Source organism: Megalobrama amblycephala, linkage group LG18, assembly GCF_018812025.1.
Source record: "Megalobrama amblycephala isolate DHTTF-2021 linkage group LG18, ASM1881202v1, whole genome shotgun sequence".
Classification (NCBI taxonomy): Eukaryota; Metazoa; Chordata; class Actinopteri; order Cypriniformes; family Xenocyprididae; genus Megalobrama; species Megalobrama amblycephala.
The window spans coordinates 30,256,280-30,269,122 of NC_063061.1; the positions used below are offsets into that span (position 1 = coordinate 30,256,280).

Below are 12,843 nucleotides of genomic sequence, written 5' to 3' on the forward strand. Positions count from 1 at the left end.
CATCGCTATGAAGGTGTGTTACCTCTACACCTCTTTTGTTGACAATTACTTTTTCATCCTCATTTAATCATTAGGATGTTTATATATAGAGGTAAAATGTTGTAATGCTGTAGATTAGAATGATAAATTAGATGGTATAACATACAGTATCTAAGGTGGGTTTAAGTGCATTTAAAGGTGAAGTGTGTAACTGCAGTACGACTAGCCTCAGCAAAACGGTTTACTGATCACTACAGGGTATACCCTATTATAGTTCTTTAAAGGTGAAAAATATAATATGCATTAAAGGGGTGGTTGATTATGATTTCACTTTTTTTAAACTTTAGTTAGTGTGTAATGTTGCTGTTTGAGCATAAACAACATCTGCAAAGTTACGACGCTCAAAGTTCAATGCAAACGGAGATATTTTCTTTTACTGAAATTGCTTTTTAAAGGGGTACTTCACCCCTGGAAAGATGAATGTGTATTTAAAATTGGTCATTTATGTAGTTGAAATGTGAAATTATTTTTGAATTTGGAGCTTTCTAGACTGAGAAAAGGCAGAAAATGTATTTTTGACTAATGTGGATGAAAGACAACAACTCCCAGAATGCACTTGTTTTGCTGCCCTTGCGAGGCCACGCCCAAACCACGCCTATCGGTTACAGGCGGAATTACCAGGAAAATTCAAACAACTAGGCTTGCTTTGTTACATATTAATTCTATAAATCGTGAGTTAGTTCATACATTTACAGCGAAATGGTGCTAAATTGCTTTGTACCTGGATGTACACCCAAAACCAGGAAAGGACAAGTAAGTTTACATCATTTTCCGATTAAGTTAAAGATTTGGAGCGATGTAAACAGTGGCTGCGGGCCATCAAACACCCGAAGTTTGGAGATGACACCGTTATAGAAAACCTAAAAAACCGCAGAATATGTAGTCTCCATTTCAAGCACGAGGACTACGAACCAAATATCCTTGCAATGAAGAGAACCATTCTGAAGGACACCGCGATCGATATTCACTTTCCCAGAGGACGAACAGCCTGGGCATCTGGTACTAAGCGTATTCGCCTAGAGGTAAGAGTCTTACTGATACTAGACTGATAACACAGTAGCCTATATGTAGTGTTGTAGGTAGCAGTAAAACTGCAAACTTAGCAAAGTAATGTTAGAGAGACAATTACATATAAGATGCATATAAGTTGACTGTTATCAAAGTAAAGCCACTGTTCTGTAAAACTGAGTCTATTTATCTATTTATGCTAACGTTACCACAAAAGCCTGTTGCTGTATTGGTTGAGATGACTGCAGAGACCGATAAATTTGCGAGATGAACCACTGATGTAGTGCAGACAAAATAAAGTTAATTACTATAAGCTTAAAAATATAAACTGACACCCACTTTTGATAAAATCTTTGATCTATGTCCGTGAGTAACCTCAAACGCGCATATGTATGGGCGTTTTTACAGAATAAAAATGCATAAATCTCTCATCTCGGGCTGATATGAAGGGGGAAAGCACGGTAATTCGAAAATACTAGTGGTATTCTACTAATACAAAGCTTAATGCTAAATCCTGAAGTAACCCTTTAAGGACTACAGCAAGCTTCTTCCCAGGTTGGTGACATCACAAACCCCAAAATTTACATAAACCCTACCCCTGGGAACACACAACAAAGGGGGTGAGGTCATGTTGGGCTGCTTTAGAGAAGAGGAAGAGTTGTTGTAGTAGAGTGGTGTTACCATGCTGTCATTTTACGCCGCACTGCTTCACAAACGAGGGTCAATTCAACACTGGATTTGCACAAAAGATTAACATAACGGCACATGCTAGTCGATGAGTTGAATCAACTCCACAGCAATTACATAAATTTATCCACTAACCATTGAGAAACATCCAGATGCATTCTAAAAGTTGTAACTTCTTCCTGAGTCTCTCCATCAGTGTCGCAATGTAAGGCTGAACACCGTTACTGACAATCCTCATTTTGGCTGCGTGAGATTCTCCAGCTTTGTTGTTGTTGAGCAACCAAAGCACAAGCTGTTAAAGGGATAGTTTACCCAAAAATGAAAATTTGATGTTTATCTGCTTACCCCCAGGGCATCCATGTAGGTGTACCCTGCAGTGTACCAAGGACAATCACAAAAAATGTGGTGTGAAACTGACCGTGTCCTGCCGTCAGAAACGTAACCAATCCCGTCAATGTGCGAGGCAGGGCTTTTCTCCACTGATGTTCTATAATGAACTGACTCTGAGATAGTGAACTGGTTTGTGTATCAATAGCAACACATTATTAGTTGTTTGATAACGTAGTCACATCAAAGGCTAATCATATCAATTACCGTTATGTATACGATGTTGTAGGAAACGATACATAAAACGCATCACTATTCTGATACATCGACTTGTATACAAGCTGTATAATTCCTTCTCCTTCTGAATTTGGTTCAAACATATATGGCTGAATTAAACCAGTATTTCGACTTGCGATTGTGTAGCATTTACTACAGTTGAGCGAGTGAGTGGAGGCGGGGCTAATTTGCATATTCATGGTTCCGCGTATACTAAATGAAGCAAGGGTGCAAAGTTACATTCAAGCTATTTTAAGGCAAGAAAAGATTGTTTTCACATTGAAACTGTTTATAATCTCTCTTGTTGCTTTTATTTGTAGATTTTACTGTGTATTGTCCCAGATACAAACTTTTTAAATATAAAAATATAAAGATATTAAAATATATAATATTAAAATGTACAAATATATCATAAGAAATATATAAATATAAAAAAAAACATATACCGTCAATAATTTTTATATCAATTTTTATTCAAATTTTAACTGTCCCACAGTGGTGAAGTAATTTCCACTGCAACAATCTATTTGGCATTAATAAAGTGTTAAAAAGTTAATGGTTACCAAGGAAACTAAGAAAAATCAAGGTAATTATCCCAAGTTGACAGAATATTTTGTACATAATTTCCAATTAAGCTGTAATTTTGTCAAATTATGCAAAAAGTGTGATTATTATTTAACTTTTTTAAAATATTATTTAACTGTATATTTGCATAAAATGTTAGCTATAAATGAGCTTTAGCAAGACAAAGGAGTCAGCAATTTTATTCCAAAGATGTTTAAAATGTCATTTCCACCACAGACATATATAATATGAGATGTGGTGGAAATATAGTGAAGTGTGTTTTAAGAGAGTTTATTTTCTTAAAGTTTACAGGGACAAAAGCGCCCATGTTTGAAAAAACACCCATATATACTGCATGAAAATGCCACAAGCTCTCAGTTTCAATATTTTATTCGTGTCTATCGTTCTGTTCACTAGTCTCATTCCAGCTCTCAGCTGGACGCTTCTGGAGCCGCTCTGAGCCAAAAACCCTCCAGCCTGACATCCCAGAAAACCCTGGGGGCGACTCTGGAACGCATGTTAAAACACTGGAACATGCTGTGATTGGATGTAAGTAAAACAGCCATAAGATACACCATACGAAATGGTGAATCCTCATCAAATAAAAATGATCATGACAAATTGTATATGTATAATTTTGTTTTGGATTATTTGTTTTTTTCACTCTACATATTTTGTGATAATATGCAGCATTTTAAGAAGTGTAATCTGTGGTAAATAATTAATTTTTTATTCTGGTGTAACTAAAAAAAAAATAAAAAAAATATTAAGCATTAATATCAAAGCCTAACTAATTCCACAGAATATTCTCTTTTTATATAAACTGTATAGTGCACATAATACTGCACAAAAATAAATTATATCAAGGAATTCCAAAAATAACAGAATTCAGCACAAAACTCATTTATGTTAATTGGTAGAAGTGGAGCTCTAGCTCTAGCGCTTCCTACAGCTCTCCAGGTATCACACACACACACACAAACTGACACACACTTTTAACTGGGTCAGCTTGCAAAGTCTGCTGGGAGAGTTAAACGAATCCGCTGTTGTTTTCTTTTCACTTTAAAGTGAAAATGGGGCGAAATGAATGAGTGTGATTGTGTGTGTGTGTGGTTCAAGTATTCCCCACATTATGGGGACAAAATGTCCCCTCAAGGATGGCAATACCAGAAATCTTTGACATTTTTGGTCCCCATGAGGAAATGATGGAAATGATATATAATATATTCATGTAACTAATATATATATATATATATATATATATATATATATATATATATATATATATATATATATATATATATATATATATATATATATATATATATATATATATATATATATATACAGTATATATTAGCCTATTACATTGACATATTATACTGTATATCATATGCATATGGGACGTCCTTACACCGTGTCATAACTAGATGGTACGCTGCGACATGCGATGATTCTATTTTAGAAACGGTTTCTATTTTTCTGCAACGTTTCTATTCGCGGCTAGAACAACAACACAAAGTACAGGTGCTGGTCATATAATTAGAATATCGTGAAAATTTTTTTTTATTGTAAATTATTTTTAAAAATGAAACTTTTATATATTCTAGATTCCCTACATGTAAAGTAAAACATTTCAAACATTTTTTTTTTTTTTTTTTTTTTTTTTTAATTTTGATGATTAGAGCGTACAGCTCATAAAAGTCCAAAATCCAGTATCTCAAAATATTAGAATATTTCCTAAGATCAATCAAAAAATGGATTTTCAAAACAGAAAAGTTTAAGTTCTTTAAAGTACGTTCATTTGTGCACTCAATACTTGGTCGGCAGCACATAATACAGCAAATGACTCGCTCCTAGCACAAATTACAGCATCAGTGAAGTGTGGCATGGAAGTGATCAGCCTGTGGCACTGCTGAGGCACAATTGAGCCTTCAGATCATCTGTATATTGTTGGATCGACTGTTTCTCATCTTTCTCTTGAAAATATCCCATAGATTCAGGGGTCAGGCATGTTGGCTGGCCAATAAAGCACAGTAATATCATGGTCAGCAAACCACTTGGAAGTGGTTTTTGCACTGTGGGCAGGTGCTAAAGTCCTGCTGGAAAAGGAAATCAGCATCTCCATAAAGCTTGTCAGCAGATGGAAGCATAAAGTGCTCCAAAATCTCCTGGAAGATGGCTGCATTGACTTTGCACTTGATAAAACACAATGGACCAACACCAGCAGACGTCATGGCCCCCCAAATCATTACTAACTTCAGAAACTTCCTACTAGACTTCAAGCAGCTTGTATTCTGTGCCTCTCCAGTCTTCCTTCAGACTCTGGGACCATGATTTCAACATGAAATGCAAAATTTACTTTTATCTGAAAAGAGGACTTTCGACCACTGTTCACTGTCCAGTTCTTTTTCTCCTTAGCCCAGGTAAGATGCTTCTGACATTGTTTCTGTTTCAGAAGTGGCTTGGTAGTCCTTTTCCTGAAGATGTCTGAGTGTGGTGGCTCTTGATGCGCTGACTCCAGCTTCATTTGACTCATTGTGAAGCTCTCCCAAGTGTTTGAATCGGCTTTACTTGACAGTATTCTCAAGCTTGCGGTCATCCCTGTTGCTTGTGCACCTTTGCCTACCCAATTTCTTCCTTCTAGTCAACTTTGCATTTAATATGCTTTGATACATCACTCTGTAAACAGCCACCACATTCAGCAATGACCATCTGTGATTTACTCTCTTTGTGGAGGGTGTCAATGATTGTGTCCTGGACCATTGCCAAGTCAGCAGTCTTCCCCATTAGTGTGGTTTCAAAGAACAAGAGATACCCGGAATTTATACTGTAGGGATGGTCATTTAATGAAACTCAAATGTAAATATTCTAATATTTTGAGATACTGGATTTTGGATTAGCTGTACGCTCTAATCAACAAATTTAAAAAAAAAAAAAAAACTTTTGAAATGTTTTACTTTACATGTAGGGAATCTAGTATAAATGAAAGTTTCATTTTTTAAAATAATTTACAATAAAAAAATGAACTTTTTCACGATATTCTAATTATATGACCAGCACCTGTATGGCAATGAACGGCAGTGGCGACCGGAAGTAAACTGTAAACTGCCATAGCTAAAGAATGCAAAAATCGCTAAGCAAATCGGCTATTCTCTCAAATTGGCTATTCTAAATTTATGTACTTATCCATTTCCTTGCAAGTGCAGTCAAGATTAACCTCTGGTGTCGTTCACTTGCCGCAAGAGCCTGCCCACACGCTGTTCTGATTGGCTGTGGTTTTTGATTGATTTTGTCGCATCTCATAGTCGTACTGGAATCTTATCACATTAGTTAAGACACGTGTTAGGGTGGCTTGATGGAATGGACCAAGGGGGACAACCCAACCCTGGACAAGTTAATAGTTTTATGCAAGTATTTTAATTAAAATATTTTTTTGAAATAGCACTTATTTATTTCTCTCTCTCTTTTTTTAGCTCAGTGGCTGAAAGCTCATTAAGGTGAAGAGGCACTTCCTGGGGGACAGGAAGTCAGCAGCAGGTGGCATGAAATAACAGTGAGTTGTCAAGCCATAGTATGATGAGAACACACACACACACACAGCTGCCACCTCTAAGACAGCGTCTGTGTCTGTCGGTCTCTCCTGCTCGCTCTTTCTCTGTCTAGAAGCAGCCGAAGATAAAGAGAGAGAGACTTATGTATAATTCATGCTACTGGAGACTCATTTGCTATGGAGACAGAAAGGCACATGAACTTGTGAGTGAGTGTGTGGAGGGACGAGCACATACGTGTGTGTGTGTGTGTGTGTGTGTGTGTGTGTGTGTGTGTGTGTGTGTGTGTGTGTGTGTTTGTGTGATGAACAGCCCTGCAGTGCTGGTGTCAGAGCTCACAGGAGCATTAGCACACATTCTTTAGACACCAACATTTGCTAAAAATTATCTCTTCTGAAAATAATATCTGCTTTGTTTATAATCAAACATTATTAGCTGCTGTGAGTCATTTCTCAGCCTCTAGTGGCATCATACGGCATGAAAGAAAAAAAAAGAGTGTTTTCAAACAGGTTTCCTGAACATGCTTCAAGGCTGTGATTATTTGGAAGTCCCTACAGTAATTAAAGGATTAGTTCACTTTCAAATGAAAATTAGTCCAAGCTTTACTCACCCAAGCCATCCTAGGTGTAAATGATTTTCTTCTTTCTGATGAACACTTACCTTATGAAGTGAAGCGATGCAGTTGTGTAAAAAAAAAATCCATATTTAACAAGTTATGAAGTAAAATATTTAGCTTCCGCCAGACCTGCCTTCCGAATTGAAGTTACGAAGAAAGTGCAAACTGGCATCACGTCAGTTATACTTACTCCGTAAGTTGAATAGGGAAGGTGTAGGATGTAGCGTAAGCTTTTTGAACTTTTTACACTTCCTTCGTATGTTGAATATGGAAGCCGGTCTGGCAGAAGCTAGATATTTTACTTCATAACTTGTTAAATTTGTATTTATTTATTCTTTAACACAAACGCATCGCTTTGCTTCAGAAAGCCATTATTAACCTCCCCGGAGCCGTGTGGAATACATTTATGATGGCTGGATGTGGATAGAGACACTTTCTTCAGCTCATACTCGTGACCCCTATTCACTGCCATTATAAAGCTCGGATGCGTCAGGATAAAGCTTGGGGTAATTTTCATTTGAAAGTGAACTAATCCTTTAAAGGTGCAATATGTAATCTTTTCTGTCCGCTAGAGGTCGCTAGAGGCCTATTCAAAACAAAAGCATAGCTTGATGACGCCAAGTTTGAGCGCGGAATCTTGGGACATGTGGTCTCCACCTCAACGGGAAAGAATAGGGATAGGACTCGGGAAGAAATCATGTTCATGAATGTGATTATTAACGTTACTGTAGTATGAAGCAGAGCAGGACCGAGTGTTGAAGCGAGTGTTGCTGGAGCGATTGATCAACACACGCCTCACGAGCAGCGGGACTTTTATTATGACACAGTAATCGGCGCTGCTTCCGCTTTTCTGGTCAGGAGTATGAGGTAACGCAGCTCTGTTTATCATATTAGATACATTTGAGTGTGTTGAAAATGATGTTATAACGTTATTCTGTGCGTTCGCTCGGCGGCTGCTGTGAGACACTGTTACACACTACAGTAAGATAGATCGATTTTAGAATATCATATTAAATGCTGGATGGTTTGTGTTGATAAATGGCATGCAGTTAATTTTAAAACGTATTGTATGATGCAGAAAATTCTGTATTACTGTTACTAAAAATAAAGCTGCATCTGATTATGCTATGTTAGCTACTTCACAAAATAGTGTTTTTCTCTGAGGCATGGTAAAGAATGGTACTCTCAAAAAATCAAGAAAATTAGATTTAAACAATAAGACTAAATGTGTTGAGCTATATAATAATAATTAGTTTTCTGTCTATAAATATATCAGAATAGTTGTTCCCTTGTCTATTAAAACATGTAAATATTAAAGCATCTTTGGTGTTCCTATGGTTTCTACAAAATAAAACCGGAAACTGAGGGTAACGCGGGTATGACGCAATTGACGGGCGACTCCTCACACGTCCCGGAGCCTTGGTTAAAATTGCGATTTTCTCACGATTTACAAATAGTTGGAAACATTTGGAATATTGTAAGTACTCAAGTGAACAAAACATATAACGCTGGCCTAGTGGTTTTTGGATATTTTAATGCAAAATTCTTACATATTGCACCTTTTAAGTCCTATGTAAATAATTATCAAAAATGTTTTTTATTTGAGATTTTTTGTTTTTGTTTTACTGTAGCAGTTTGAGTTGATCATTTCTGTATATATTAAAATAATGATATATTATTTTTATGTTTTTTATCTGTTAGAATATCTGTTTGAATGGGCATTATGCCTCTGTCATTCAGGCACAGGCAGCGCCACAGTGGCTGAATTTATAAAGAGATGTGTGTTCACGATGTTTACGATAAACTGTGTGACTGTCAAAGCAGCTAAAGTGCAAAACACAACCTGACACTCAATGTCATCGTGTCCCCACAGCATCAGAGGAAAGGAAAGACGTGAAAAGAAATTGGAAGAAAGAGATTTTCTGCTCTCAAAACATCACTTCAAAGCCATTCACACGCTACTGTATTCTGTCATTTTGCCCCAGTGTTTCCTCTTGAGCTTTTTCAGTTTTATCCTTCAGTTGACACATAAATGCACACACAAAGACATTTTCAACAAATATGGATTGTCCTATGGGATTTCTACTGTTTTCATATAAAGCTAATTATAACAAGAACTCTAACCCTAGCCCTAAAATGTTTTTTTTTTTTTTTTTGAGAAGTCAAACTCACATTATCTAATAATATAACTATTATTTTAAGCACTTTTGTTCTCTAGTCTATCTGTACTCAGCATGCATTGCAGATGGAGTGTTTACTCGCCTCCTGATACACACATCTGACTCGAGACAGTTATACTGTGACCTTTTGTTTTGTTTTCAACACCCAGTTGCAACATTTCATTACAAAGACAAACAGAATCGCATCTCAGCAGACTAATGCAATCTCAAAAACAAACAGCTCCTCTGTGAAATTACTCCACAAACACTTTTCTCTTTGTCTCTCCACAAAACGATTTACTTCTCTCTTGCTGTTTCCAAATTTCATGTGTTTTGTACCTCGTACTTTACTACTCTATTTTCTGTTTCACATTGGAAATTGGAAAACCTTTTTTCATCAGGTTACTGGTTGCATGCAGTTCTACCGCACGTCGCAAAGTGCCTTTGAAAAATGGTTGATTTACAAACCGCAGTGTAAAGACAGAGCATTCAGTAACCTCAGTTTAACAAAGACAGATCTGAATGTCAATGGAGCTCCGATTTGTCTTCCTTCAGGTCCTTTAAACTCAGTGTTGTTATCTCAGCTGACTCTTTCTGCCCCTGTCTCTCTGCTGTCATAATTTAGCAAGTGACTGTTTTAAAAAGAACATTCTGGGTTATTTTCTATGGACTGTATCTGTATAGCTTTTCTTTAGATTGACACAGACAAGTACGTTCTGTCTACAAATAAACAGGAAACACAATAGAGTGCAAAAAGTTGGAACCTCCAGTTTCTCCATAGGGAAATTGATTTTTAACAATAACTTATAAACCTTTAAAGACCCCCTGTGGTGAAAATCAAGTTTTTAATGTTGTTTATATGTCTATCTGGTGTTTTTAATGTGCTTTAAGACAAACCATGTGCAAATTCATAAGTCAACACCATTAAAATGTTATGATGAACTATATGCCTTTCTCCACTGACGTTTTAAGTTGTTCAAAGCGTTTCCAAGAATACTGATTTTTGATTGTTAGAAGGCAGACTGAGATGGAGAATGGGAACATGGTTTGTGTAACATCAGCAACACATTATTAGCTGTTTGATATTATAGTCAAGCAAAAGGCTAATCATATGAATTACCGTTATGTGTCTGATGTTGTAAATAGCAATAACGCATCATCATTCTGATACACCGACTTTGTAGAAGACCCTGTATAATTCACTCTTCCACTTCTTCTAAATCAGTTTTTGGTTCAAACAGTAAATTCCACCAATCAGAGTCGAAATATATATATATATATATATATATATATATATATATATATATATATATATATATATATATAGGAGGCAGAGAAAGCGAGCTATTGGCTGTGGCTCCGGAGGAAGCACAACGATTGGGGGCCAACACCCCTTTAAAGGCAGCTGCAGGGGGTGGCGGGGAGACGTCCCCTATGTGCCACTGACCCCCTGCCAGGAGATGTATTGGAAAAGGGACGAAACATCAGTGATTGGCGGCCTCCAGCTGACGACCCTGCAGCTGATGGCACTGGTGGAGGTGCGACAGGCGACTAAGCCAACGCAGGACTAACATCTCACCTGTTTAATGATTTTTTATATATATATATATATATATATATATATATATATATATATATATGTGTGAACAAAAAATATATATATTTAACCATTTTTTAACACTACTTTTTTTCAATTTGATTATGCTGTTCACAATGCTTCATGGGATTGTAGTTCGTTAAGTAGGCCGTTAAGTACACAGTCTTGTACCTTGCATTTTTTTTTCTCCAATTTTCTAATACTTTTTTTTGTTTCAAATCAGAATGTTATTATTCATCTCATAGCTGGTTGGTTTGGTTCATGGCTTACAATGCTTTAACAAAGACTTTTTTGAAATCCCTGTGGGAGAAATGAATGGAAAAAATACTTCCAGAACCAACTGTGCTGAAAAAGTGGACGGGTACTAATGCACTCTTATTGTAAAGGAGCACTGCACTCAAAAATTTAAATTTAATTAAGTAAATATAATGTTATTTTGCTTTATTGTTTATTTTATTTTTTGGCTATTTATTTTGATAATGTCCGTGCTGCTCTTTTACTTACTGTACAATGAAGGTGGATGGAAACTGACCAAAAAAGCACAACGTTTTCCATATGACTTGTGTACTTATTTCAAGTCAGGTTTGAAATCAGTGACATCAAACATGATTGGTTTCTTCTGCATCTTGTAATCGTTCATCAATGATGTCTAACATGATACTATGAACATATGCAAATACAAAAAAAATATTTGAAAGCAATTTGTTCATCATTTATTGGCTTCAGAAGACTCAGAATGTACAAGAAGTCATATGGACTACTTTTATGATGTTTTTTTTTTTTTTTTTTTTTTTTTTGGGACCTCCAAAGCACTTCCACTGGAAAAGAGCAGCAATGATATTCAGCAAAATACCTTTTTTGTGTTCCAAAGAAGCAATAAAATCATACAAAATGACATTAAGATGAGTAAACAATGATAAATGTATTATTTTTTGGGAAAACTATTCCTTTAAAAGCGCCACTGTTGACATTTAATATGCCAAACACACATCTGCAAGTTATCCAGTGTATCTTATGGCCACATAAATGGTATTTCTCTTCAGAAGTTGATTATTTGCCTGTGAAATGAAAGGGGTATTAGGCCACATGCACTCTTCTGAACGCCCAGGTGGAGGGGTGAGTGAATAGAAGCTGAACTCAACGAGTGGTTTGGGGTTTCCTGTCTGACTCTTTCTCTTTCGCCCTCTATCTTTCCCTTCACCGCAGTCTCAACCCACTCCATCAAACGGCCCCAGAGCGCCAGAGTCGGATGCATTGAAAATCTCTCTGACTGCCTTCGAGTAGCTCACACGACATAAACACAAGAAGCTAATTGGAAATGAACAAAACCGAGGGAGAAAGGGCAGAATTGTTGTGTGTGAATTACCAAAGGTGAAAGACTTTGACGAGTTCTGCGTTTGCTCGAGGCATATCAAACATCAAACTTGTGACCTTTGCAACAGGAAATGAGCACGTTGGCTGTTCACCAGGGTTTAGGGGCTGCAGAAATGCATCAACCACATTTATAAGGTTTTATTACATAACCACTTGGCACTAATGTAATAAGAAAAAGAACAACAAGGGCCTCAGAACTAGTTTTAATGGTCTATAACTCTTCAAAATGGCAGTAATACCCATTATTAATCAATTAATCGGGTCTTTAAAGGGATATACACTACCTGTCAAATGTTTTAATGGTTCTTATTATTATCAGTGTTGAAAACTAAGAAAATAGTTAGATGTACTAGACCAGTTTTGCCAAGTTTGCGCCAAAAAGTGGATTTTACCTCCAGAACGTGATTTTTACCGGGAGACCCCCCTGAAACACGATTGGGCTAGTTTTGAGTAGCAGTTGGGTGGGTTTTGTTGTGAACACCTGTCAACCCTGTACTAGAAATATTTCTAATACACAAAGCTTCCTCCTCAGTCTACCAGCACTTAATAAAAAAAAAAAATAAGAAGCAAAAATGGGTGTTAAACAGGTCTAAATGATGTTCAAACCCTGAAAACATTGAGCTCAAAGAGGAAACCAAGCCGACA

At 36.6% G+C, this 12,843-nt stretch overlaps 1 long non-coding RNA gene across 1 annotated transcript; it reads left to right on the plus strand.

The window, feature by feature from the left end:
* Window positions 1–1,977: 1,977 nt before the first annotated feature.
* Window positions 1,978–10,112, plus strand: LOC125252924. Its single transcript, XR_007181307.1, has 3 exons — window positions 1,978–3,450; window positions 6,378–6,457; window positions 8,942–10,112. It is a non-coding gene; the product is annotated as an uncharacterized LOC125252924 (long non-coding RNA).
* The last annotated feature ends 2,731 nt before the right edge of the window (window positions 10,113–12,843 follow it).